Source organism: Pristiophorus japonicus, chromosome 2 (genome assembly GCF_044704955.1).
Source record: "Pristiophorus japonicus isolate sPriJap1 chromosome 2, sPriJap1.hap1, whole genome shotgun sequence".
NCBI lineage: Eukaryota > Metazoa > Chordata > Chondrichthyes > Pristiophoridae > Pristiophorus > Pristiophorus japonicus.
The window spans coordinates 50718092-50740576 of NC_091978.1; positions in this window are offsets into that span (position 1 = coordinate 50718092).

The window sequence follows — 22485 nt, forward strand, 5'->3', positions numbered from 1 at the left end:
TTGCTGTTAATCACATCCAGGACTGAACCATGTTCATTCTGGCAGTTGGGGTTTGGTAAAGATGATGTTAGTAACCCCTATAACTGGGCTGGAGTTTAATCTGTATCAGTGCCAAATAAATGACCTTGTTTCCCCACACACACACACAGTGTGTCGAGTCCTTGATATCTTGATGATAAGATGAGCTGATTGAGCACTTGTTATGAACTGAGTGGAATCCATCTGAAAATTGAGTCCCTAGAACTTTTTAAAAGGTGTCGAAGTCTGACAAGTCAGATATTTCCATTATATCACAGGTCCACTACAACTATCCAGGGCAGTGAGTCCATTTAATATTAGATTTTAACCTATGGGAAATATTCTGATGATCTGTTATTGTCACAGGGCAAAGCAGCATTGTTAATTTAACATCAATTTAATCAAACTCAATGGGCAATCGATCTCCAAAGTGAAATGTCTCCTTAAAGCTGACGGTGTCGGCAGTTCTGCAGCTCATTTCTCACTGTGAACAAGTCAGAATGAGAAGCTTTAACAACAGCCGATGTTTCACAAAGGGAGACCTCACCAGACCAAAGGACATTGGTGGAGTTTAATGGGCTGTTTGTGTCACTGGGCTACAAGAGGATATTTTTAATAGAAGGAAAGCTGGTCACAGCAAACAGACAGTTTAACAGCCTGTCCATGGTCCACTCTAACCCCTACCTTCTCTCTCTCTCACTATTTATGGACACTGCTGCAGTAATTGCTCCTCTGACCTTTCCTCTCTTGTCCCTCCTACACCCCTAATGCACGGCCCAACACAATCTCCCTCCCCCTAAATCCTCACTGTGCTGAAATCCCCACCAGTCTCCCCATCTGCTCCTTGCTCTCTCCCTGGATCCTGAAACTATTGAACTCAGTCTTCCCCTCCTGAAGCCTACAGGCTCTAAAATTGAAGCTGGTGTCCCTCAGTCCCACCTTCCCTTCTCTCTTCCCCCTTAGTTGTGTTCCACACTCTGGGCCTTGGGCCTTGGGCCTTGGCCCGTCCCCGGGGATTCTCAGTATGAACAGGGGGATGTGTTTTGAGACAGGATGTCCCAGCTCTCCACCTTTAAAGGGACAAGGAGAGGACCAGCTGAGCTGAATGGCCCTGCTTTATGACATCACTGCAGTGCCAAGCAACCAACCTCCCTGAGTCCTGCTAATTAAAGGCCGAGTTTAGCTCAGTGCTGTTACAGGAAGGGAAACAGGAGCAGGATTCGACCCGTGTGGAGCCCAGGATTAATGGGGAGAGGTACAGGATCAATTTATACCTTATTGGGTGAGAAATGTAATTGTCCCGGACACTCCCTGTCCCTCAGTATCTGTGTTCGGGGGAGCGAGTGATGGGTTTACTCTGTATCTAACCCATGCTGTGCCCAACTGGAGAGAGTTTGATGCTGGCATGAGGTGCTCAGCTCGAAGAGCACAACATCTAACCCAAAGATGATCTGATAAACCCATCAGCTTCTCTCCTGGACACAGATCCTGAAGGTAGGGTGTGTCTCTAATATTTTGACTGGTGTCCTTGATCAACTTTAAGCACCTCACTCAAATCTCTTTTTTAAATTTGTTCATGGGATGTGGACATCATCTCTCATTCTTCTAAACTCCAGAAAATATATGCCTTGTCTACTCAATCTCTCTTCATAGGGCAATCCTCTCATCCCAGGACTCAGTCTGGTGAACCTTTGTTGCACTCTCTCTATGGCAAGCATCTCTTAGATAAGGAGACCAAAACTGTACACAATTCTCCAGGTGCGGTCTCACCAGGGCCCTATATAATTGCAGTAACATAAGAACATAAGAAATAGGAACAGGAGTAGGCCATACAGCCCCTCGAGCCTGCTCCGCCATTCAATAAGATCATGGCTGATCTGATCATGGACTCAGCTCCACTTCCCTGCCCGCTTCCATAAGCCCTTATCCCCTTATCGTTTAAGAAACTGTCTATTTCTGTCTTAAATTTATTCAATGCGAAGAGGCTGCAGGGTGACTTGGACAGGTTAGATGAGTGGGAAAATGCATGGCAGATGCAATATAATGTAGATAACTGTGAGGTTATCCACTTTGGTGGCAAAAACAGGAAGGCAGAATATTATCTGAATGGTGACAGATTAGGAAAAGGGGAGGTGCAACGAGACCTGGGTGTCATGGTACATCAGTTATTGAAAGTTAGCATGCAGGTACAGCAGGCAGGTGAAGAAGGCAAATAGCATGTTGGCCTTCATAGCTAGGGGATTTGAGTATAGGAGCAGGGAGGTCTTAGTGCAGTTGTACAGGGCCTTGGTGAGGCCACACCATGAATATTGTGTACAGTTTTGGTCTCCTAATCTGAAGAAGGACATTCTTGCTATTGAGGGAGTGCAGCGAAGGTTCACCAGACTGATTCCTGGACTGACATATGAAGAAAGACTGGATTGTCTTGGCTTATATTCACTGGAATTTAGAAGAATGAGAGGGGTTCTCATAGAAACATATAAAATTCTGACGGGATTGGACAGATTAGATGCAGGAAGAATATTCCCGATGTTGGGGAAGTCCAGAACCAGGGATCACAGTCTAAGGATAAGGGGTAAGCCATTTAGGACCGAGATGAGAAGAAACTTCTTCACTCAGAGAGTTGTTAACCTGTGGAATTCTCTACCGCAGAGAATTGTTGATGCCAGCTCGTTAGATATATTCAAGAAGGAGTTAGATATGGCCCTTGCGGCCAAAGGGATCAAGAGGTATGGAGAGAAAGCAGGAAAGGGTTACTGAGGTGAATGATCAGCCATGATCTTATTGAATGGTGGTGCAGGCTTGAAGGACAGAATGGCCTGCTCCTGCACCTATTTTCCATGTTTCTATGTTTCTATCCCACATGTGGTGGCCCAGTATCGATGTAGACTTAGAATCCTGCGGCACAAATGTAACAAATGTTCACAGTTAAGCAATGCACCCAGGGAGACGCCACTAAGTTTATGGTTTTGGCCCTCCAAACTGTGGTCTAGGGTCCACGTCGACTATGCAGGCCCGTTCTTGGGTAAAATGTTCCTATTGGTTGTAGATGCGTACTCCAAATGGATTGAATGTAAGATAATGTCGTCAAACACGTCCGCTATCACCACTGAAAGCCTGCGGGCCATGTTTGCCACGCACAGCCTGCCTGATGTCCTTGTGAGCGACAACGGACCATGTTTCACCAGTGCCGAGTTCAAAGAGTTCATGACCCATAACGGGATCAAACATGTCACAACTGCCCCGTTTAAACCAGCATCTAATGGTCAGGCAGAGAGAGCAGTGCAAAAATCAAGCAGAGCTTGAAGAGGGTAACTGAAGGCTCACTGCAGACTCGCCTATCCCGAGTCCTGCTTAGTTACTGCGCGAGACCACACTCACTCACTGGGATTCCACCCCCTGAACTGCTCATGAAAAAAGCACTTAAGACAAGGCTTTCGTTAGTCCACCCTGATCTACACGAACAGGTAGAGAGCAGGCGGCTTCAACAAAGTACATATCATGATAGCGCAAATTTGTCACGCAAAATTGTAATCAATGATCCTGTATTTGTGTTGAACTATGGACAAGGTCCCAAGTGACTTCCCGGCACTGTTGTGGCCAAAGAGGGGAGTAGGGTGTTTTGGGTCAAACTTTCAAATGGACTCATCTACAGGAAACACTTGGACAAAACCAAACTCAGATTCACGGACTATCCAGAGCAACCCACATTAGACCCTACCTTTTTTGACCCCACCAACACACACACCAGTGGCAACCGACAGCAGTTGACCACGAAGCAGAACCCATCACCTGCAACAGTCCAACAGGACTCACCACACCAGTCAGCCCAGCAAGGCCAGCTGCACAGCCTAGCGAAGGCCCAACAAATGACTCACCAAAACCAGCATTTGCACCGAGATGATCAACCAGGGGAAGAAAGTCCCCAGATCGACATACCTTGTAAATAGTTACACTATTGACTTTGGGGGGGGGGTGGGGGGGAGAGTTGTTATATATGTAAAGCTGTAAATTCCTTGTGTAACCACCAGAGGGCTCATCCCCTGGAGTCCCAAGGCATTCCACAATCCCTTGGGAGCACCTGTACTTAAGGAGGCCTCACAGGCTGGTGAGGCACTCTGGAGACTTGTAATAAAAGACTAATGTCACACTTTACTTTGAGCTCACAGTATCTGGTCAGACTCTTTATTCATACAAAACACTATCCTTTTGCATTTCATGCACAAGTACCCCCAGGTCCTGCTGTACTGCAGCACTTTTCAATCTTTCTCCATTTAAATAATAACTTGCTCTTTGATTTTTTTCTGCCAAAGTGCATCACCTCACACTTCGCAACATTATACTCCATCTGCCAATTTTTTGCTCACTCACTTAGCCTGTCTAAGTCCTTTTGCAGATTTTTTGTGTCCTCCTCACTCATTGCTTTTCCTTCCATCTTTGTATCGTCAGAAAACTTGGCTACGTTACACTCAGTCCCTTCTTTCAAGTCGTTAATATAGATTGCAAATAGTTGGCACCCCACTAGTTACTGGTTGCCAACCAGAGAATGAATCATTTGTCCCAACTCTCTGTTTTCTGTTAGTTAGCCAATCCTCTATCCATGCTAATATATTACCCCCAACCCCATGAACTTTTATCTTGTGCAGTAACCTTTTATGTGGCACCTTGTCAAATGCCTTCTGGAAGTCCAAATACACCACATCTACTGGTTCCCCTTTATCCACCCTGTTTGTTACATCCTCAAAGAACTCCAGCAAATTTATCAAACATGACTTCCCCTTCATAAATCCATGCTGACTCTGCCTGACCGAATTTTGCTTTTCCAAATGTCCTGCTACTGCTTCTTTAATAATGGATGCCAACATTTTTCCAACCACAGATGTTAGGCTAACTGGTCAATAGTTTCCTGCTTTTTGTCTGCCTACTTTTTTAAATAGGGGTGTTACATTTGCAGTTTTCCAATCTGCTGGGACCTCCCCAGAATCCAGGGAATTTTGGTAAATTACAACCAATGCATTCACAATCCCTGCCACTACTTCTATTAAGACCCCAGGATGCAAGCCATCAGGTCCAGGGGATTTATCTGCCTTTAGTCCCATTATCTTACTGAGTACCACCTCCTTAGTGATAGTGATTGTGTTAAGTTTCTCCCCCAACCTATAGCACCTTGGCTATCCACTGTTGGAATATTGTTAGTGTCCTCTACCGTAACTACTTTGTATCATCAGCAAACTTGGCTACATTACACTCAGTCCCTTCTTCCAAGTCGTTAATATAGATTGTAAATAGTTGGGGTCCCAGCACTGATCCCTGCAGCACCCCACTAGTTACTGGCAGTAAGACGTCCTCACAATTATAATCAAATCATCTTGTAATAAACGCCAACAAACCATTTGCTTTCTTAATTGCTTGCTGCACCTGCATATTAACTTTCAGTGATTTGTGTACAAGGACACCCAGGTCCCTCTGAACACCAACATTTCCCAATCTGAAACCATTTAAAAAATATTCTGCTTTTCTATTTTCCCTTCACTTTTCTCCACATTATATTCCATTTGCCTTTTCTTGCCCACTCACTTAGCCAGTCTATATCCCCTTGAAGCCTCTTTGCATCCTCCTCACAACTTACATTCCCACCTAGCTTTGGATTATCAGCAGACTTGGATCAATTAATTTGGTCCACTCGTCCAAATCATTGATTTAGATTGTGAATAGCTGAGGCCCAAGCACTGATCGTCCTTGCTGCATCCCACTAGTTACAGCCTGCCAACCCGAAAATGATCCGTTTGTTCCTACTCTCTGTTTTCTGACTGTTTACCAATCCTTCATCCATGTTAGTATATTACCCTCAATCCCATGAGCCCTAATTTTGTTCATTAACCTCTTGCATGGCACCTCATCAAAACCCTTCTGGAAATCTAAACCATCCACTGTTTCCCCCTTATCTATCCTGCTAGTTACAACCTCAAAAAACACTAACAGATTTCTGAAACATGATTTCCCTTTCATGAATCCATGTTGACTCTGCTCAATCCTATTAGTACTTCCTAAGTGCCCTGTAACAACGTCGTTACGAATAGATTTGAGAATTTTCTCTACTATGGATGTCAGAACTACCTATACAGCATGGGTTAGATACAGAGTATATCTCAATCTACACTGTCCCAAACACTCCCAGGGCAGGTACTGCATTGGTCAGCCACAAAGTAAAGCTCCTTCTACACTATCCCATCAAACACACCTAGGGCAAATACAACACAGGTTAGATACAGAGTAAAGCTGCCTCTACACTGTCCCATCAAACACACCCAAGGCTGAGGTACCACATTTCCTACATTGCAAGTATTGTGTTCCTAACACAGATGAGGCTGCACACAGGGAGGTTAAAGTAACAGTGACCTCAGTCTTTAATAAGATATTCCAGAGCGAGGAACAGGCCTTAGGGGCCATCTTATGCTGGGATCCCTTGGGACTTCAGGGGATGAGCTCCCTGGTGGCGGAACATGGGAGTGCATGCTTTACAGATACACATCACTCCCTGCCCCCCCAAAGTCAAAGTGAAAACTATTTACAAGATGAGGCGGTCGGGAGCCTTTCTTTCCCTGGTGGACCGCCTCGGTACAAATGTCTGTTCTGGTGTGTTGGCTGTGCCCTCGCTGGGCTGGCGTGTTGTTGGCCGAGCAGGGCTGCTGGGTGAACCTGGCCTTGCTGGGCTGTTGGGCATGATGGGTTCAATTTCCTGGTCCGGGATGGTGTCATTGATCCTTTGGGTGTGTGTTGTGGGCTCGAAAAAGGTGGTGTCTGCTGTGGGTTGTTCAGGGCAGTCTGTGAACCACAGCCTCATTTGGTCCAGGTGCTTTCTGCAAATTTGTCTATTGTCTAGTTTGACTACAAACACCCTTCTCCCTTCTTTAGCTATCACCGTGCCCGCGATCTACTTGTGACCATGTCCATAGTTTAGCACATACACAGGGTCATTCAGACCAATTTCCCGTGACAGAGTGGCGCGACCATCGTTTACATTTTGTTGCTGCCGCCTGCTCTCTACCTGATCATGCAGGTTGGGGTGAACCAGCGAGAGTCTGGTTTTAAGTGTCCTTTTCATGAGTAGCTCAGCCAGGGGCACCCCTGTGAGCAAGTGGGGTCTCATGCGGTAGCTGAGCAGTACTCGGGACAGGCGGGTTTGGAGTGAGCCTTCTGTGACTCATTTAAGGCTCTGTTTGATGGTTTGTACTGCTCGCTCTGCCTGCCCATTGGAGGCTGGTTTAAACGAGGCCGAGATGACATGTTTGATCTCATTGCGGGTTATGAATTCTTTAAATTCGGCACTGGTGAAACATGGCCCGTTATCACTGACCAGTATGTCAGGCAGGCCGTGGGTGGCAAACATGGCCCTCAGGCTTTCAATGGTGGCGGTGGCGGTGCTTCCCGACATTATTTCACAGTCAATCCATTTTGAAAAAGCATCCACCACCACCAGGAACGTTTTACTGAGAAACGGGCCCGCATAGTCGACATGGATCCTCGACCATGGTCTGGAGGGCCAGGACCACAAACTTAGTGGTGCCTCTCTGGGCGCGTTGCTCAACTGAGCACATACGCTGCATTGCCGTACACAGGACTCTAAGTCAGAGTTGATACCGGGTCACCACACATGGGATCTGGCTATCGCTTTCATCATTACTATACCCGGGTGTGTGCTATGCAGATCCGATATGAACGTCTCCCTGCCCTTTTTTGGTAGCACTAAGCGGTTACCCACAACAGGCAGTCTGCCTGAATGGACAGCTCGTCCTTTCGCCGCTGGAATGGCTTGACGGTTTGATTGGCTCTTGCATTTCAACGGGGAGCTTGCCAGCTCCCAGGCAGTACACAGTTTTTTACTAGGGACAGCAGAGGATCTTGGCTGGTCCATGTCCTAATCTGGCGGGCCGTGACAGTGATTTATCATTTTCAAACGCTTCCGTGACCATCAACAAGTCTGCGGGCTGCGCCACCATCAACAAGTTTGCAGGCTGCGTCATTTCCACCCCCGTGGAGGGCAATGGTAGCCGACTGAGAGCATCCGCACAGTTCTCGGTGCCTGGCCTGTGGCGGATGGTATAGTTATACGCTGATAGCGCGAGTGCCCACCTTTGTATGCGGGCTGAGGCATTAGTATTTATCCCCTTGTTTTCAGCGAACAGGGATATGAGGGGCTTGTGATCGGTTTCCAGCCCAAATTTGAGGCCAAACAGGTACTGATGCATTTTCTTTACCCTGAACACACACGCTGATGCCTCTTTCTCAATCATGCTGTAGGCTCTCTCGGCCTTAGACAAGCTCCTGGAGGCATAGGGGACAGGTTGCAACTTCCCCGCAACGTTAGCTTGTTGTAATACACACCCGACTCCGTACGACGACACATCACATGCTAGCACAAGTCTTTTACACGGGTTATACAATACAGCAGCTTGTTGGAGCATAAAATGTTTCTGGCTTTCTCAAAAGCAATTACTTGGTTTATTCCCCATACCCAGTTCTCACCTTTGCGCAATAACACATGTAGGGGCTCTAAGAGGGTGCTTAACCCCAGTAGGAAGTTACCAAAATAGTTGAGGAGTCCCAGGGACGACTGCAGCTCCGTGATGTTCTGTGGCCTGGGCGCGATCCTGATAGCCTCTGTCTTGGTGTCTGTGGGCCGAATGCTGTCAGCCGCGATCTTTCTCCCCCAAAACTCCACTTCTGTTGCCATGAAGACGCATTTCAACCTCTTCAGCCGCAGCCCTATGCGATCCAGTCGCTGGAGGACCTCCTCCTGGTTTTGTAGGTGCTCGGCGGTGTCCCGACCCATGACCAACATGTCGTCCTGAAAGACCACAGTGTGTGGTACCGACTTGAGTAGGCTCTCCATGTCTCTCTGGAAGATCGCTGCAGCCGACCGAATTCCAAATGGGCATCTGTTGTAGATGAACAGTCCCTTGTGCGTGTTGATGCAGCTGAGGCCCTTTGAAGACTCCTCCAGCTCCTGCGTCATGTAGGCCAAAGTCAGATCGAACTTGGTGAATGTCTTGCCTCCTGCCAGCGTCGCAAATAGGTCGTCTGCCTTAGGTAGCGGGTATTGGTCCTGCAGCGAGAAACGATTAATAGTTACTTTATAATCGCCGCAAATCCTGACCGTGCCATCACTTTTGAGTACTGGAACAATCGGGCTGGCCCACTCGCTGAATTCCACTGGGGAGATGATGCCCTCGCATTGCAGCCAGTCCAGCTCGATTTCCACTCTATCCCTCATCATGTGAGGTACTGCTCGCGCCTTGTGGTGAATGGGTCGTGCCTCTGGGACCAAGTGGATCCGTACCTTCACCCCGGAAAAGTTTCCAATGCCTGGCTCAAAAAGGGAAGGAAATTTGTTAAGAACCTGGGTTCATGAGGCCTCATCGACATGTGATAGCGCTCGGATGTCATCCCAGTTCCAGCGGATTTTGCCCAGCGAGCTCCTTCCAAGCAGTGTGGGGCCATCGCCCGGGATAATCCAGAGTGGCAGTTCGTGCACCGTGCCCTCGTAGATGACCTTGACCATGGCGCTGCCCAGGACAGTGATAAGCTCTTTGGTGTACATTCTCAGTTTCGTGTGGATGGGGCTCAGGGCTGGTCTGAAGGCCTTGTTGCACCACAGTCTCTCAAACATCTTTTTACTCATGATGGATTGGCTAGCGCCAGTGTCCAGTTCCATGGCTACGGGTAAGCCATTCAATTTTACGTTTAGCATTATAGGTGGACATTTTGACGAAAATGTGTGCACCCCGTGTACTTCAGCATCTGTCTCCTCTCTCTGAGGCTCGAAATTGCTTTGATCCACCATGGACCGATCTTCCTCTGCCACATGGTGGTTAGCAGGCTTTGCAGAGCTTGCAGCTCATTTGCAAGCTCATTGGAGGTGCCCCATTGTTCCACAGCTTTTGCAAACATACCCTTTGAAGCGGGATGAATAGGCTGAATGGAAGCCTGCACAATGCCAACAAGGTGTGAATTGCCTTGCATTCATCCTTTGTTGCAGGACTCTGAGTCATTTGGGTCACCTGAGGCCTGCTGGCAGTTGCAGACTCGTGGGTTCTGCCCTGTACATTGCTGCTCGCAAACACAGTTCGAGTTAATTTATGAACATTGCTAGCACTTGTGTGCTGAGAGATTTGTTTGTGTTATCACTGCTGGACATAAACGCCTGTGCTATCGCAATGGCCTTACTGAGGGTCGGTGTCTCTGCAGTCAAAAGTTTTCGTAGCATGGTCTCGTGGCCAATGCCCAGTACAATAAAGTCTCAGAGCATTTGCTCCAGGTAGCCATCAAACTCACATTGTCCTGCAAGTCGCCTTAGTTCGGCAACGTAGCTCGCCACTTCCTGACCTTCAGATCGCTGGCACATGTAGAACCGATACCTCGCCATCAGCACGCTCTCCCTCGGGTTAAGATGCTCCCGAACCAATGTCCACAGCTCCTCATACGACTTATTTGTGAGATTCACCGGAGCCAGAAGATTCTTCATGAGGTCCCCTAGTACTTCCGGAAGGTTATTTGTATCTTCCTTCGTGAAGACAGAACCAAAGTATTTGTTCAATTGGTCTGCCATTTCTTTGTTCCTCATTATAAATTCACCTGAATCTGACTGCAAGGGACCTATGTTTATCTTCATTAATCTTTTTCTCTTCACATATCGATAGAATCTTTTGCAGTCAGTTTTTATGTTCCTGGCAAGCTTCTTCTTGTACTCTATTTTCCCCCTCTTAATTAAACCCTTTGTCCTCCCCTGTTGAATTCTAAATTTCTCCCAGTCCTCAGGTTTGCTGCTTTTTCTGGCCAATTTATATGCCCCTTCCTTGGATTTAACACTATCCTTAATTTCCCTTGGTAGCCACGGTTGAGCCACCTTCCCCATTTCATTTTTACTCCAGACAGAGATGTAAAATTGCTGAAGTTCATCCATGTGATCTTTAAACGTTTGCCATTGCCTATCCACCATCAACACTTTAAGTATCATTTGTCAGTCTATTCTAGCCAATTCACTTCTCAAACCATCGAAGTTACCTTTCCTTAAGTTCAGGACCTTAGTTTCTGAATTAACTGTGTCACTCTCTATCTTAATAAAGAATTCTACCATGTTATGGTCACTCTTCCCCAAGGGGCCTCGCACAACAAGATTGCTAATTAGTCCTTTCTCATTACACATCACCCAGTCTAGGATGGCCAGCTCCCTAGTTGGTTCCTCGACATATTGGTCTCGAAAACCATCCCTAATACACTCCAGGAAATCCTCCTCTACCGCATTGCTACCATTTTGGTTAGCCCAATCAATATGTAGATTAAAGTCACCGAAGATAACTGCTGTACCTTTATTGCACACATCCCTAATTTCTTGTTTGATGCTGTCCCCAACCTCACTACTACTGTTTGGTGGTCTGTACACAACTCCCACTAACGCTTTCTGCCCTTTTGTATTCCGTAGCTCCATAGTCTGCATACACAACATCACTCTCCCCCAAGTCCTTTGTGCCAATTACCTTTGCACTATGTGCTCTGGCTTAGCTCTCCCCATACTTAAGTGCCAATAGCCCTTGCATCTTGGCTGTGCTTTGGTTTGGCTCTCTCCCTGTTAACCCCCAAGTCCTTTTGCCACAACTTTGGGTAGTGGTTACCAGTTTGGATGGTTTGATGATGCAGTAGAGGTTCCAGTGGGTTCTGGTGTGATCCACGTGTGTGTCCATGGTTACATACATTCATTTCCCTGCCCCCCCCAGCTCCCGCCCCCCCCCCCCCCCCACAGCGAGGTCATGTAGCTGGCCCATTACATTAACATAGAGGATCATATACAGTGCAAGTACAAAGAAAGGAAGAAGACATTTTTTTTACAGTTTGTATCGTGACACCTTGGTTCAGTGACTTACATTCGTTATGCTTTATGGTCGTGCGCCAGGATTGGGTAAATTGCATTCATGGTTCAGTCATGGTCAGTACTGAGGTAGCAGTACAGGTATGTGAGGACGCTGGTTCCAGAGCAACCGGATGGGGTCCTCGTCGTCTGATGGCGACACTACGTCCCCTGCTAGCGGGGTGGGCTTGGTTCACTCACCTTGCCAGGACTCAGGGCCTTTGCCGTTGCCTAGTGGTGGGCAGAGCCACAGATGTGTGTGGCCTCCCTGTCCTCCTTTGAGGGCTGCAGAATCTTCTGCCTGCTGTCTAACGGTGTTGGGAACCTGGCTGTTCCAGGTTCCGTTTGGGGAACTCGTTGGTTCTGACCTTTCGCTCCCGGACATGGTCGAGGTAGCGACTGGGTCTGGGGGCTGCACCGTCTCCACCCGGGTGGTGGGCAACGCCGGCCGACTGCACGTATTGGCGCCGTTTTCATTTCCAGGTCCGTGGTGAATAGTGCCATCGGGTGCCTGCAGTGTGGGATAGACCTTGGGCAGGGTATCAGGATCAGTGCCTTCACCCTCCTGAGGTAGCTCGCTTGCTACTTTTGGGGATACTCTATTCCCGACATCTTGCAACAACATTTTGTTCACAATCTTAAACAATTCGTTACATTGATTGCCATGTATACAATGTCTCTAAGTTCAATTGGTTGCTGGTCTCCTTTAAGAGAACCCTCCTGGCTTTATCCCAGTTAAATCCTTTGTTAGATACCACGTGTTGATCCCTCAGCGTTCCACCTCGTGATATGGCCGCGGCCATCTTTTATTTCAGCCACGCTGCCCCTCGCTGCAACAGGGACACCATCTTGCATCTGTCCTCGAGGTCGACTGCTTTGATCCTTCTCTCCTGCGATTCTGCCACAAAAGCTGGAAGAGTGCCTGTGAATTCGATCTTCCTCCCCAGGAGTCCTGCCACTGGAGCCGGGAAGGTACTTTTAGGTCGTTCCGGTCGGATCATTGCCACGCAGTCGTGATGGACAGTCTGTGCCTCAGGTGTTGCGCTGGTCTGTTCTCTGGTGCCTGGCCCAAGCGAAGGTGAGGTTTTGCTCTGCCTCTGAGCATGGGGGACATCGATTGCTGGAGTGAAGAGGTCTTCCCATTTCCACTGGATCTTCCCCATCTACCTTCTTCCGAGTAGCGTTGGACCATCACCTGCAACAAGCCACAGAGGTAACTTGTGCACCACGCCATTATGGATTATACTTACATCCATAATACCAAGGACTGGGATCAGCTCCTTGGTGTAGGTGCGCAACTTTTCCTGTACTGGAACCAGCTCGGGTTGTTTTTCATTCCATAGCCTCTCAAAGGCATCCTGGCTCATCACTGACTGGCTCACTCCCGTGTCCACTTCCATGAAGACTGGAACGCTGTTTATCTAGACTTCCATCTTCACTGGAGGACAATCGGTGGTGCAGGTATACACTCCATACACTTCTTCTTGCAGCTGAGCTGCCTCGCTGGCCAAATCATCATACTCCCCGTTGGATTCAAAGTCATCTACCTACTCCTCTGCTAGGCGGTGAGTCGTATTTCTTTTACACATATGCTGGAGGTGGCCCTTCGTGTTACAGGCTTTGTATACGTACTCAGCAAACCGACACTGGTGAGCCGATGGTTTCCTCCGCAATGCCAGCATGGTGCTACTCGATTAGCACCCCTCGGCGGACTCTGAGTTCTGGAACCCCGAGGTCTGTGCTCTCTGCCCTGGGCAGAGCCACGTTCTATAGTCTTGCCTGTGAAAGGCACAATTCTGTGTACAGTACTTGCTGGGTTTGAGTCCACAGGATGAATAATTTGCTTGGTGCTGCAGGTCGAGGTCATGAGTGCCACACTGATGCTGACGGCTTTCTGCAGGTTGACTGTGGTGTTGGCAGATAATAGCTTGTGAAGGAGGCCCTCGTGGCCAATTCCCATAACGAAGATGTCTCGCAATGCATCGTTGAGATGCGTGCTGAAATCACATGGTGCCGCAAGTCTCCTGAGGTCGGCAGCATATTGTATGTCTCATCCTTGGCCTTCATGGGTGCCAGCAAGTCCCTGATGAGGCAGTAGACCTCTGGCCCACAACTGGTCAGCAGTATAGCCTTGCGCTTCTCCGCCAATGCGTCCATCTCCCCTGCCAGGTCGTTTGCCATGAAATATAGCTCGAGCCTTTCCGTGAAGACATCACAATCATCATCCTCTGTGAAGTCTTTTAGTCTGCCAAAAGTAGCCATAATATCGCGTGAAAGTCCTTATTTTCGTCACCAGTTATTATGTCCTTAATGTACTTATGAATGACTCCACGAGGCAATGTGTTGTACTCAAACTGTAGTGACCTTGGTCCTTTATTCCAAACTCCAGAGTGAGGCACAAGCCTTTTATACTGAGCCCTGCCACCAGGGCAGGAAACCCCCAGTCTCCACCAGTTGCACCCTCTAGTGGGGCCAGCATGTATACACAGAGTGTAAACCTTATTGATAGTACATCAGGTAAACAAGTCTCCATCTTATGCAACCACACAGTGGCTACACAGAGAGTACATCCATAGTCTGCATACACAACAATACCCGCCCTCCTATATGGCTCAGAGACATGGACTATGTAAAGCAGGCACCTCAAAGCGCTGTAGAAGTACCACCAATGCTGCCTCTGCAAGATCCTGCAAATCCATTGGCAGGATAGGCACATCAACATTCGTGTTCTTGCTCAGGCCAACATGTGCAGCATCGAAGCATTGACCGTGCTTGATCAGCTCCGATGGATGGGCCACATTGTCTGCATGCCCGACACAAGACTACCAAAGTACACGCCCTACTCGGAACTCCGACATGGCAAGCGAGTCCTAAGTGGGCAGAGGAAAAGCTTCAAGGACACCCTCAAAGCCTCCTTGAAAAAGTGCAATATCCCCTCCGACACATGGGAATCCTTAGCCCAAGATCGCTCAAAGTGGAGGAAAAGCATTTGGGAAGGCGCCGAACACTGAGTCTCTTTGCTGAGAGCACGCAGAAGCCAAGTGCAAACAGTGGACAGAGCGTTCAACAACCCAAGCAGCCCACCCACCCGTCCCTCCAACCACCATGTTCCCCACCTGTGACAGAAACTGTAGGTCCCGCATTAGACTCATCAGTCACCTGAGAAATCATATGAATATGGAAGCAAGTCATCCTCAACTTCGAGGGATTGCCGAAGAAGAGAAAAACTGCCTCTAAACTGTTCCTTCAAATACATGTGGGCAGGTACACAACGGGTTAAATTCACAGTAAAGCTCCCTCAACAATCGCCATCAAACACTCACAGGACAGGGACAGCATGGGTTAGAAACATAGTAAAGCTCCCCCTACACTGTACAGTGCACATTCCCAGGGCAGGTACAGCATTCGTTAGCCATAGAATACAGATCCCTCTATACTGTCCCAAACACTCCTAATGCAGGTACAGCACAGGTTAGATATAGAGTTAAGCTCACTACGCACCGTCCCATCAAACACTCCCAGGGCAAGTACAGTACAGGTTACATACAGAATAAAGCTCCCTCGACACTGTCCGATCACACATTCCCAGGGCAGGTACAGCACTGGTTAGCTACAGAGTAAAGCTCCCTCTACAATGTCCCATCAAATATTCCTGGGGCAGGCACAGCACAGGTTAGATACAGAGTAAAGATCCCTCTACACTGTCCCATCAAACATCATCATAGGCAGTCTGTTGGAGTCGAGGATGACTTGCTTCCACACTGAAAATAAGTTCACAGGTGACTGAAGAGTCCACTACAGGTGGGGAAGATGGTAGTTGAGAGAACGGGAGGTTGGGGGGCCTGGGTTACCATGCACTCCTTCCGCTGTCGACGCTTGGCTTCAGCTTGCTCCCGGCGAAGAGACTCAAGGTGTTCAGTGGCTTCCCGAATGCTTTTCCTCCACTTTGGGCGGTCTTGGGCCAGGAATTCCCAGGTGTCGGTGGGGATGTTACATTTTTTCAAAGAGGCTTTGAGGGTGTCCTTGAAGTGTTTCCTCTGCCCACCTGGGGCTCACTTGCCGTGACGGAGCTCCAAGTAGAGCGCCTGTTTTGGGAGTCTCGTGGCCCGCTCAACGGAGCTGGTTGACCATAGTCAGTGCTTCGATGCTGAGGATGTTGGCCTGAATGAAAACACCTATCCTGCCAATGGATTTGCAGGATCTTGCGGAGGCAGCATTGGTGGTACTTCTCCAGTGCCTGTTGTACATGGTCCATATCTCTGAAGGAGATAGAAGGGCGGGTATCACTACTGCTCTGTAGACCTTGAGCTTGGTGGCTGATTTGAGATCCTGGTCTTCAAACACTCTCTTCCTCAGGTGGCCGAAGACTGCACTGGCACACTGAAAGTGGTGTTGAACCTCGTTGTCGATGTCTGCCCTTGTTGACAGTAGGCTCGAAGGGCCGAATGGCCTACTCCTGCAACTATTTTCTATGTATGGAAAATGGTCCACGTTGTCCAAGTTTCATCGTGTATTTTGATAACCGGGTTGCGGGGAGGTGGGCAGTGCTGTGTGGTGGGGGCAGGTTGGTAGAGGACCTTTGTCTTACGGATGTTTAGTGTAAGGCTCATGGTCTCGTACGTCTCAGTGAAGGTGTTGATGAAGGCTTGGAGTTCGGCCTCCGAGTGTGCGTAGATGCAAGTACTGTAGTTTGATGACAGAAGATGGGACGGCCTTAGATTTGGCCTGGAGGCGGCAGAGGTTGAACAGATTACTGTTTGTCCTGTAATTTAATCCATTCCAGTGGGGAGCTTGCTGAGTGTGAGATGGAGCATTGCAGCAAGGAAGATGACACAGCCTTGCTTGACCCCAGTCCGAACGTGGAATGGGTCTGGGATAGATCCATTGGTCAGGATCACGGCTTGCATGTCATCGTGGAGCAGGAGGAGGATGGTGACAAATTTTTGAGGGCAGCTGAATCTGAGGAGGATGCTCCATAAACCCTCATGGTTGATGAAGTCGAAGGATTTTTGAGGTCATGTACAGAGTTTGGTGCTGTTCCCTGTATTTCTCTTGTATCTGCCGCGCGGTAAAGATCATGTCCATTGTGCCCCTTAGTAGGTGGAATCCGCATTGCAACTCTGGGAGGAGCTCTTCAGCCACAGGGAGAAGGCGATTGAGAAGGATTCTTATGACTTTCCCGGTGATCGACAGCAGACAGATTTCTCTGTAGTTACCGCAGTCGGACTTGTCATCTTCTTGAAGATGATCATGATTACATCGTCTCTGAGATCTCCTGGCATGATCTCCTCCTTCCAGATAAGAGAGATGAGGTCATGGATCTGCGCCAGTAGTGCTTCTCCGCCATGTTTTAGTGCTTCGGCGGAGATTCCATCTGCTCCTGATGACTTGTTCTTCAGTTGTCGGATGGCCTTTTTATCCTTGTGCCGGGCTGGGGTTGTACTGAGATGGTGACGGGTGACATGCTGTGGGATGGAATTGAGGTCACTCACATCGAAGACAGAGACTCGGTTAAGGAGATCCTCGAAATGCTCCTTCCAGCGAGCACTGACTGCCTCGCTGTCCTTGATGCGTACCTCTCCGTTCTTGGCCAGCAGTGGGATAGGGCCTTGGGTGCTTGGGCCGTAGGTCGTCTTGGCTGCGCTGAAGGATCCTCAAACATTGTGGTTGTCCGCTAGCTGCTGGATTTCATGAGATTTCTCCACCCACCATCTGTTTTTTAGGTTGTGGGTTTTCTGTTGGACCTCGGCCTTCAGATATCTTCAGAATTGTTTTCTTGCCCTCGAGTTGTGTTGCTGCTTCCAGTCCAAGAATGCCTTGTGCTTGCAGCATATTAGCTCCTGGATCACCTGGTCGTTCTCGTCAAACCAGTCTTAGTGTTTCCTGGTCGAGTGACCAAGCATCTCTTCGCAGGTGCTGATTATGGAAGCCTTGAGGGTTGACCATGCCCTGTGGACACTCTGCGTCTCTGGGTCACTGGGAGTCGTCAGGTTGGTAGCGAGGCGCTGGCTGAATAGGGCTTTCTTAGCAGGATCTTTGAATGTACCGGCGTTGATTTTCCTGCGGCATTGTTCTGTTGCCGTTGCTGTTTTGGGACAATGTTGATGGTGATGACAGAGCAAATTAGGTAGTGGTCCGTCCAGCAGTCATCAGCTCCTGTCATGGTGCAGGTGATGCACACGTCTTTGCGGTCCCTTGTTCGGATGATGATGTAGTCTAGCAGATGCCAGTGCTTGGAGCGAGGGTGTTGCCATGAGACTTTATATTTGTCCTTCTGACGGAACAGGGTATTGGTTATGACGAGGCCGTTCTAAGCATTTCATCAGGAGGAGGGTGCCATTTGAGTTGGCTTTCCCTACCCCCTCTCGTTGGGACTCGAGACAGGGATTGTTCGAGGCTGGAGTAGAATTCCTCTTTGGTCTTATCTGTAGCTTCCAGTGTTGAGCCATATGCGCTGAAGACCGTAGCACACTGGTTCCGGTCAAAGGCGAGCCGAAGAGTCATGAGGCGTTCATTTTATCCCGTAGGGGGAGTCTCTGAGACGACCGACTAGCTCGATTTTTACGGTGAAGCCTACCCCATGGAGGCAGCGTTCTGCTTCTGGTTTGCCTTTCCAGAAGAAACACAGATATAGAAACATAGAAAATAGGTGCAGGAGTAGGCCATTCGGCACGTCGAGCCTGCACCACCATTCAATATAATCATGGCTGATCATGCAACTTCAGTACCCCATTCCTCCTTTCTCCCCTGATCCCTTTAGGGCCATGTCTAACTCTCTCTTGAAGATATCTAATGAACTGCCCTCAACAAATTTCTGTGGTAGAGAATTCCACAGCTTCACAATTCTCTAGGTGAAAAAGTTCTTCCTCATCTCGGTCCTAAATGGCTTACCCCTTATCCTTAGACTGTGACCCCTAGTTCTGTACTTCTCCAGCATCGGGAACATTCTTCCTGCATCTAACCTGTCCAATCCCGGCAGAATTTTATATGCGTCTATGAGATCCCCTCTCATTCTTCTAAATTCCAGTGAATATAAGCCTAGTCAATCCAGTCTTTCTTCGTATGTCAGTCCTGCCATCCCAGGAATCAGTCTGATGAACCTTCGCTGCACTCCCTCAATAGCAAGAACGTCCTTCCTCAGATTAGGAGACCAAAACTGCGCACAATATTCAAGGTGTGGTCTCACCAAGGCCCTGTACAACTACAGCGAGACCTCCCTGCTCCTATACTCAAATCCTCTCGCTATGAAGGCCACCATGCCATTTGCTTTCTTTACTACCTGCTGTACCTGCATGCCTACTTTCAATGACTGATGTACCATGACACTCAGGCCTCGTTGCACTCCCCTTTTACTAATCTGTCACCATTCAGATAATAATCTGCCTTCCTGTTTTTGCCACCAAAGTGGATAGCCTCACTTATCCACATTATACTGCATCTGCCATGCATTTGCCCACTTATCTAATCTGTCCAAGTCACCCTGCAGCCTCTTAGCATCCTCCTCACAGCTCACACTGCCACCCAGCTTAGTGTCATCTGCAAACTTGGAGATATTACATTCAATTCCTTCGTCATATCATTAATATATATTGTAAATAGCCAGGGTCCCAGCACTGAACCTTGCAGTACCCCACTAGTCACTGCCTGCCATTCTGAAAAGGACCCGTTTATTCCCACTCTTTGCTTCCTGTCTGCCAACCAGTTCTCTATCCACGTCAATACATTACCCCCAATCACATGTGCCTTAATTTTTCACACTAATCTCTTCTGTGGGTCCTTGCCAAAAGCTTTCTGAAAGTCCAAATACACCACATCCACTGATTCTCCCTTATCCACTCGACTAGTTACATCCTCAAAAAATTCTAGAAGATTTGTCAAGCATGATTTCCCTTTCATAAATCCATGTTGCCTTGGACTGATCCTGTCACTGCTTTCCAAATCGCTGTTATTACATCTTTAATAATTGATTCCAACATTTTCCCCATTACTGATGTCAGGCTAACCGGTCTATAATTACCCGTTTTCTCTCTCCCTCCTTCTTAAAAAGTGGGGTTACATTAGCTACCCTCCAATCCATAGGAACTGATCCAGAGTCCATCGAATGTTGGAAAATGACCAGCAATGCATCTATTATTTCTAGGGCCACTTCCTCAAGTACTCTGGGATGCAGACTATCAGACCCTGGGGATTTATCGGCCTTCAATCTCATCAATTTCCTCAACACCATTTCCTGACTAATAAGGATTTTCCTCAGTTCCCTCAGTTCCTCCTTCTCGCCAGACTCTCGGTCCCCTAGTATTTTCGGGAGATTATTCATGTCTTCCTTCGTGAAGACAGAACCAAAGTATATGTTCAATTGGCCTGCCATTTCCTTGTAGGAACCATCTTGTTCTTTGAGCTGGCATTCCCCTGCCCGCAGGGTTTCTCTTAGTATGTGTCTGGAGAATGGAAAATAGCATGTGTCTGGAGGTGAACGGCTTCTCCCTGGTGTGACTGCATCGATGAGTTTTCAGCTCAGATGGGTAATTGAATCCCTTCCCACAGTCCTGTAAGGGTCGAAAATCCAGTGCTACACAAAAAAAAAAGAAGCACCCGATAACAAGGAAACAGAGCATGGGACCATTCCATATACCCTTTTAATCGAACTTTGGCCAAGGCAAGCCGCAGGAAGAAAGGCAGGCTGGGAAATATGTCTGTGGCCAGACACTTTGTGAATTCGAGGGCCACAGGCAGGCTGAGAAGTCAGCCAATCCCGGGAAAGTGCATCCGGGGCCGGCCAATCAGTGAATCGAGCCGGGTCAGAATCAGGGAAATCGTCGACCAATGGGGAATACCCGGCCCATTTTGTAAAGAACAGCTTACCTGCATCTAATCAAGGATATGGGCCTATTACCAGCCCATTACCCATGTACATAAAGACAATAGGAAAGCCTCACACCTCAGTATATCCCGACCCTGACACAATAGCCAGCCAGACGATTAGGCACCAAGGTGCACAAGAAACAATGCTTTACATTTAACACCTCATCGCCACCTCGACTCAAACAATGAGACATTGATTCAGTTTGGTACAAAAGGGGCCGGAACTGAACCAGATATAAAGGCAAGAGCAAGAAGGACACACAGGCAAGGAAGGAGACGCACACAAAAAGGACACACATTCGGAAGGAGACACACTCAGACAGAGACAGAGACCTGACGACACCGCGAAGGAAGAGAGAGGGACTCAGCCTCGCAGCAGATAAAACCTCCGAGGATGATTGGAGAAGCCCGATTTAAGGTGGGACCCGCTATACCTGTCAAAAGGGAAACTGTGAGTATCACCCTGGAGTCTTTTCCCAACTGTCAGCTTAGGCTAGTTAGGTGTAAAGGAGGGGGTGGGTGATAGAGTGGGTGTAAGGATTTTAAATTTGTGTAAAACTTTCGATGTGTCCGTTCATCCCATAGACCTTTTCTTAGTTCAAGGTGGTTCAACAAGCTAGTGCGTCGACCACTTGGTCCACACTTTGGGGACTCGTACCAAATATACATGTGTGTATTAGCCTTTGTGTTGTTTTAGCAATGTAACCTTGTTTAAACGCTCACCTGGGTTTTAATAAAGTAGGACCTCCCTGAATTTTCCAGGAACATTTCTTGTCTTTTGCATCTCTGAGTGTTTTATTGTGGGAAGCTCACTATCCACCTAAATTTTGAGGTCAGAACCAGATAGGGGTACAGGACACCTCAAAAACGTCCAGGTTGTGATTGGATATAAGCGGCCGCAGACATATTGGTGGTATCAAACATATCACTAAGCTGTGATTGGGTATAAGCAGGAAAAAGAAAAGGTCCACTGGTGATAGCAACTCAAATCACCATAGTCTGAAGGTTGTGCCTGCCCACCAGCAACCGTAGAAGGAAAAACCCCTGCAACTAATAGCACCCCAGATGGGACCTCAGTGGGAAAATGAGCTGACCACCTCAGAGAAGGTGATCCTGGAACATTCCAAAATGGAGGAAAGAATTAAAGATTATGTGTTTTCTAAAGTTAATTTTTCTAAGGCTTGGGTTCAGAGCCTGACAAGGGCGCCGTGTCCGGCAGACGCCAGCGGCCCAGTGGACTGCGGGCCCAACCTATAGAAAGAATATAGAGAAGGCGATCTGGCTAACCTGCTTGACAAGGCACGTTAGAGAGCTAGACCTCCAGGTAGGGAGGTTACAGGATGAACTCAAAGAAGCAGTAATAACCTCAGCAGCCAGCAGTGCAGGGGGTATTAAGGTCACAGAAGAGTTAATAGAGGAAAGGAATAGAAGGGCACAGTTAGAGGAAACGTTCCGCAACCATCAGGAGTACCTGCAGAGTCAGGTTACAGTATCTCGGGCTGCGGAGCAGAAACATAGGGAACAAAGTATAACCTATGCAAAGCAAGTACAGGAATTGCTGGGCCAGCTAGAGGATTTGCGTGTTGCCTATAAAGTCAACACGGAAATCAGCCGTGAGAAGGCAGATCATGCGCCCTGCCAGAAACGGATCCAATCCCTCCTCCAGGCTCTGTCCCAGGTAAAGGGGACAGTGTGTCTGC